We start from the raw sequence: 7,008 nt of genomic DNA on the forward strand, positions 1-7,008 counted from the left end.
TTAGTGATCATTTGGGGAGTATGTGCACGCTTGTTCTGCCTTAATGTGACTTGAAGATGTGGAGGACATCAACTTTGAAAAGCTTTCCATGAGAGTGTGTATTTTCTTGAGCAACCTGAAGTATTTCTGGGAGCAAAACATAGTAATTACACAATTTCAGTGCAGTCAACCAAACTGTTGAGTCAATTGGAATGTAATTTTATTAAACCTCATATATTTAAAGAGATATTTTCTTTACAAGCCAAGTTACTTTCTCATATACAACACTTTAGGAAGCATGATTTTTTTTTTCTATCATCTGTTCCTCCAAGCATGTTTCATTGAAGAAAGAATTATATCTCTTTAGATAAGCTTTTATTGACTTAATTTGGTTATGATGTTTCAGAGCTAATTCATGTTCAAGGTGAGCTGTAACTTAACAACAGGTTTCCTGGTTGGGTATGCAAGTGGTTATTTTCTTTTTATTGTTATTAATTGGAACTTTCTGTTAATTAGAAGCACTATTCCCAAGATTGATAGTGTTCCATGCACAGTGAAGCATCTAAACACTGCTTGATTTTATAAATTTAAAACACGGAAGTCAAATTTTAGCTATGGTTTTGTGCAGCACCATAGTTATGTCAATAAAGTTTATTTAGGTCATAGAATATCCTAAAGTATCACATAGTTAAAATTTTCAGTCAGTAAAGACTGGGAGGGAATATCAGTGAATTGGCTTGAAGGTTCTGTGGGAATTCACAGGTCTAGCCAAATATTGAAATAGGAGTTTAGGATATAATTTGCCTTGTGATGTTTGGCAGTTATTGTTTATACTTAAAGGTTATATTTTAAGCTATTTGGGATTGCTGTTGGGAGGATCACTAGATTTATGGAGGAATTAGTCACAAACGACTTATAGAAAATACTGTCATATAGTTCATTTTCATCATTTTCTGTTGCAGGAAGCCACTTCACCACAGAATGCTAATATGCCAGTGGTACCCAGTACCTCTTGTATATAGGTTATTGCAAATATTGTTCTGAAATGCTTAACTTCAGAATTACATTTTTTAAAGTAAATAATTGTTTGAAATCTATTTTGTAAAGATATAAAAGTACAATAGAATTTCTGGAGTACAGATTAAACTATTTGCACTAACACACGTGATGTGCATGATTTAATAAAATAACTTTACTCTCCCTATGCATGTTTGAGTTGGACATCATTGAAATTTTTAGTGCTGATTCTACTATTCAGTTGTTAATAATCTTTGCTTGAAATGACTCTTTAGGCAAACATACCTTTGGTGTTAAACGGGGTTTAAAAGAAAACACAGAGCTGTTTCCTCCAATTTTTATTAGCCTTTTATTTAACTTACTGTTTTAATTTTTTTTCACTTTTAGTACGGTTATTGTTAAAATGTGACTCACTTGCCAGACAAGTCTCATTGACTATAATAAGTTCTAGTGTCAATATTTACTTTATTCAAATTGAATAAATGGGTTTTTGTAGTTACTTCCAGTTTTTTTCCTCAACAATATAAATGAGCCTATTCATAAGCAATACCTTCAGTTTTGTTCAGTCTACTTCTAGGTTAAATAAAGAGTAGGATTATTCCCCCATAGTGATAGTCATTAAGAAATTTTAAGGGCTGAGATTGTGGCTCAGCGGTAGTGTGCTCACCTCTTACGTGTGAGGCCCTGGGTTCTATCCGCAGCACCACATAAAAATAAATAAGTGAAATAGAGGTTGTGTCCAGCTACAATTAAAAAATAAATGTTTTTTATAAAAAAAAGAAATTTTAAGCATAGCAGTTAAGAATCAAACCACCACTCTATAATGATACAGTTAAGAATTATTCAAAGGTGGTATATGAGGGTCAGAAAATGAAAAGGATATGGTGTTTAAAGCTAAACAGAGCCAGGCACCATGGCGCACACCTGCCATCCAAGCAGCTCAGGAGGCTGAGACAGGAGAATCTTGAATTCAAAGCCAGCCTCAACAACAGTGAGGCGCTAAGCAACTCAGTAAGACTCTGTCTCTAAATAAAATACAAAATAGGGCTGGGAATGTGGCTCAGTGGTCAAGTGCCCCTGAGTTCAATCCCCAGTATAATAATAATAAATATATAAATAAAGCTAAACAGATCTATATTGACATCTTGACTCTGCCTTTTATTGGCTTTGTTACCTTGGGCAAATCACTTATCTCCTCTGAGTCTCCATTTCCTGATCTATAAAATGGGGAGAATAATACTTATATTTGTGGTGGTGGTGTGAAAATTAAAAAGATAATGTATATGAAGTACCATTCAAGTGATAAATAAGTGTTTATGAGAACATGATACTGAAAAATTATTGCAAATATTAAAGTTTTAGGTTAATCAGTACATCTATTTTAAATGAATTGATTGACTCACCTATTCAAAATTTTTATGCATGTGAGTGATATATGATTGTAACATTGTAAATCGCAAGAAGGCATTATCACCTGACTTAGTTCTTCCCCTTTATTGTTGTCTCTTTGGGAAATAATATACTTAGTTTGGTAATGAACCAATCGCCCATTACAGTTTGGAATTCCTACTATAATATTATTCAGACATTTTGGGTCACTTTGCTGTATAGTCAGAGGCTTTCAGATAAAAAATAATGATGCATAGTTTGATCTTTCATTTTAATCACTAGACTTAAACCCCAGTAACTTTTGGATTCTTCCATTGAGTATATATCTACTATCAAAAGGATGGGAATCTGCTACCAAAGAGAAAAGTAAAATAAACATTTAAGTAAAATAAACATTATTGGTGTAGAATAGCATGGGTTGTATAAAGGAAAAAATGTAGACATAGCAGTACATGAATGAAATCCCAGTTGCTCCAGAGGCTATGGCAGCCTCAGCAATTTAGCAAGGCCCTAAGCAAACTAGTGAAACCCTGTCTTAAAAAATAAAAAGGGCAATGGTAAAAGAACTCCTGGGTTCAATCCCCAATATCCCCCCACACACACCAAAAAAAAAAAAAAAAATGCAGCTTTAGTACCAGGTGTGGTGGACATGCTTATAATCCCATTAACTCAGTGGGCTGGGAATATGGCCCAAGTAGTAGTGCGCTCGCCTGGCATGCGTGAGGCACTGGGTTCGATCCCCAGCACCACATAAAAATAAAATATTGTGCCCACCTAAAGCTAAAAAATAAATATTTAAATAATAATAATAATCCCATTAACTCAGGAGGCTAAAGCAGAGGATCACAAATTCAAGGCCAGTCTTTACAAAAATAAGCAAGATCCTAAAAATTAAAAGGACTGGGAATGTAGTTAGTAGAGTGCTTGCCTAATTTGTACAAAGCCCTGAATTTAATCTCTAATATAAAAAAGAAGAAAAAGAAAAGAAAATGCAATCTTGCTCCAAAAAAAATTCACTACTGCTGGGCACAGTGGCACACACCTTTAATCCCAGGAACTCAGGAGGATCACAAGTCTAAGGCCAGCCTAGGAACTCAGTTAAAAAAAAAAAAAAAAGCAGGAGGTCGTGGGGGAGCTAATTCATACTGTTTTAAGTAAAATAAACATTATTGGTGTAGAATAGCATGGGTTGTATAAAGGAAAAAAATGTAGACATACAGGAAATGTTGGAACACTTGGAAAAATTTATATCCAGAAAATAGTAGTGGTTGTCTTTGCATGATTGTCTGTTATTACCCTTCCCATTAATGATTTCAAAATTATTTTTAGTATTAAATATATGTTGCTTTTGTGAATTTTTAAAGAAAACTTTGGTTTCGCTTTAAATTACAAACAAAAAGACTCAAAGTTGATTTTTATAGTTAAATGAATAACTTGTACATGTCTAAAGGAGCTAATGTTCATTTGTATTTGAATTCTAGTTGTCATTTAATAGTTTAATAATTTTAAACATGCTTTATGCATGTACATAGAATTATAATGCTCAAGAAACCCTTAGCAATCCAGTCTCACCTTTTTGCTCATCAGGGAGAAGATCCAGAGAGTTTTTTACTTGGAATCATAATAATAGTTTATTTATGAAGATGAAAACCAAGATATTCATTTCTTTTTTCTGCTACTCTGCATGTGTCTCCAGGTTTCAAGGGTTTTTTAATCATTCACTTAACAAATAATTATTGAATATCTGATACAAGAGACACTGTTCCAAATCCTGGCCCTGCTCAGTCCCTATCTTCATAGGGCTTTTAGTGTAGAAGGGCAATACAGGCAAGGAAGCTGACACAATACAATGCAACAGAAGAGACAGGAGGCCTGGAACCATAGGGGAGAGGTGCATTTCCCCTTACTTTCAACCACACTGTCATCCAAGCCCAGGAAATCCTGCTACAAGCCAAAGGTGAGTTGGACTTCTAGATAGTCTGGAGAGCAGAGCTCATTTCTCTGAAGTCCTGTTTTTCTGAAGTACTTGATTTTGAAAACCATTAAGATCTGAAATTAGTTTTCTTAGAAAAGGCATTGTGAGGGGCTGGGGTTGTGGCTCAGAGGTAGAGCGCTCACCTGGCATGCGCAAGGCCCTGGGTTCAATCCTCAACACCACAAAAAAATAAATAAACAAAATAAAGGTATTGTGTACAACTAAAAAATATTTTAAAAAAAGAAAAAGAAAAGGCATTATGAGGGCTGGGGCTGTGACTCAGCAGTAAAACGCTCACCTGGCATACGATGTGAGGCATTGGTTCAATCCTCAGCACCACATAAAAATAAAATAAATGTTTTGTGTCCACCTACAACTAAAAAATAAGTGTTTAAAAAGAAAAGAATTCTCTCTCTAAAAAAAAAAAAGAAAAGAAAAGGCATTGTGATTGGGAAGTATTTTTAAGGTTTTGGGAGTACTGTCCTAGAATTTTGCCATGTTAAATTGTTTGAACTGTACCTTGCAAGTAACAGGCAACTAGTAAAGGATTTTTTTTTTTTTTTTTTTTTTTTAGCAGAGGAAAAATGTTTAGCCAGACTTTCTTTCTGCCAGGCACAGTGTGCACACCTGTAATCCCAGCAACTCAGAAAGCTGATGCAGGGCAAGAGGATCATAAGTTCAAGGCCAGCCTAGGCAACTTAGCAAGACCCTATCTCAAAATAAAAAATGATTGGGCATATAGCTCAGTCATAAAATGCCCCTGGGTTCAGTCCCTAGTACTGAAAAAAGCAAAAAGAAATGAGTCTCTTATTGATGGCATTGGGGCATGATTGGATGGATCCAATAATAAATCCCTTGCAGATGGAGGCATTTATTCATCAATCATCTCTTATTGCTTGTATTTAGTGCCACTCATTCGTTAGATTATGCAGTGACATATTTCCTCCTAAATATTTAGCATGTTTCAGTCCAAATCTATGATTTTTTACTCTATCATGCAAGGACACTGAGATAAAGCCTATAAATCTTAAAAAAAAAAAAAAGACAGGAATATTGAGAATAAATAGACAAAAAGGACCAAGAGAGAGAGTAGAGAAGCTTTTGTTCATTATACTTCTGCTGTGCACAGTTGCTGTTCACCTCATCATCGAATTTTCTCCTCTTGAGCTAGCCAGTGTGTATCTAGATAGTCAGACCTCATTTAGCAGAAATTCATATTTCTACTCTGTGAAATTACATCCTTTAGTTTTTTCATCCTAAATTTTTGTGATTAGTTGTTCCATCTTTCATTCCACACAAAATTTGAAGCAGTCATGCCACTTGAACAGCATTCATTTTCATCTTAAACAGGATCATTTCTAAATGTTCAACATCTCTACCAATTAGAGAAATGCAAATTAAAACTACTCTTAAGATTTCATCTCATTCCAGCCATAATGGCAGCTATTAAGAGTATATAAGTGTTGGTGAGGATGTAGGGAAAAAGGCACACTCCTACGTTGCTGGTGGGACTGCAAATTGGTGCAGCCAATATGGAAAGCAGTATGGAGATTCCTTGGAAAACTGGGAATGGAACCACAATTTGACCCAGCTTTCCCACTCCTCGGTTTATACCTAAAGGACTTAAAAACAGCATACTACAGGGACACAGCCACATCAATGTTCATAGCAGCACAATTCACAATAGCTAAATTGTGGAACCAACCTAGATGCCCTTCAGTAGATGAATGGATAAAGAAAATGTGGAATATATACACAATGGAATAGTACTCAGCATTAAAAGAGAATAAAATCATGGCATTTGCAGGTAAATGAATGGAGTTGGAGAATATTATGCTAAGTGAAGTAAGCCAATCCCCCAAAAAACAAATGCTAAATGTTTTCTCTAATATGAGGATGCTGATCTATAATGGGGATGGGGGATGGAGCATGGGAGGAATGGATGAACTTTAGATAGGGCAAAGGGGGAGAGGGGAAGGCAGGGGGCATAGGGTTAGGAAAGACAGTGGAATGAGATGGACACTGTTATCATAATTACATGTATGAAGACACGAATCTTGTGACTCTACTTTGTGTACAACCAGAGACATGAAAAATTGTGCTCTATTTGTATAATATGAAATGCATTCTGCTGTCATATATAACATATAACAAATTAGAATAAATAAATAAAAACCAGGATCCTTTCCCACTAGGTTGAGAAAATCTTTCCTAATGGCAGATTCTATCGGCAGACAAGAGCTCCCAGAGCACTGAAAACTCTACCATTTTCTCTTATTTAATCCCAGATTCCCACCATAAATTACATCTCTATTCATAGAATCTTCACATAGTTATATCATTTTGATCTGATTTTGTTTTGTTTTTTATACCAGGGATTGAACCCAGGGGTGCTTAACCACATCCCCAACCCTTTTTTGTATTTCATTTAGAGATGGTATCACTGAGTAGATGAGGCTGGCTTTGAACTCACAATCTTCCTGCCTCAACCTCCCAAGTCATTAGGATTACAGGTGTGCATCACTTCACCTGGCTCTGAGTTGAAAACTTACTGGATAATTAGCCTATGCTTATTTAGTCTCCCCTATCACTCTCCTTTCTGCACTCCAGAGCCAATCTTAAAAGAATTAGTTAGGGTTTTGTTTGTT

This window comes from Urocitellus parryii, chromosome 3 (genome assembly GCF_045843805.1).
Source record: "Urocitellus parryii isolate mUroPar1 chromosome 3, mUroPar1.hap1, whole genome shotgun sequence".
In the NCBI taxonomy this organism is placed as follows: domain Eukaryota; kingdom Metazoa; phylum Chordata; class Mammalia; order Rodentia; family Sciuridae; genus Urocitellus; species Urocitellus parryii.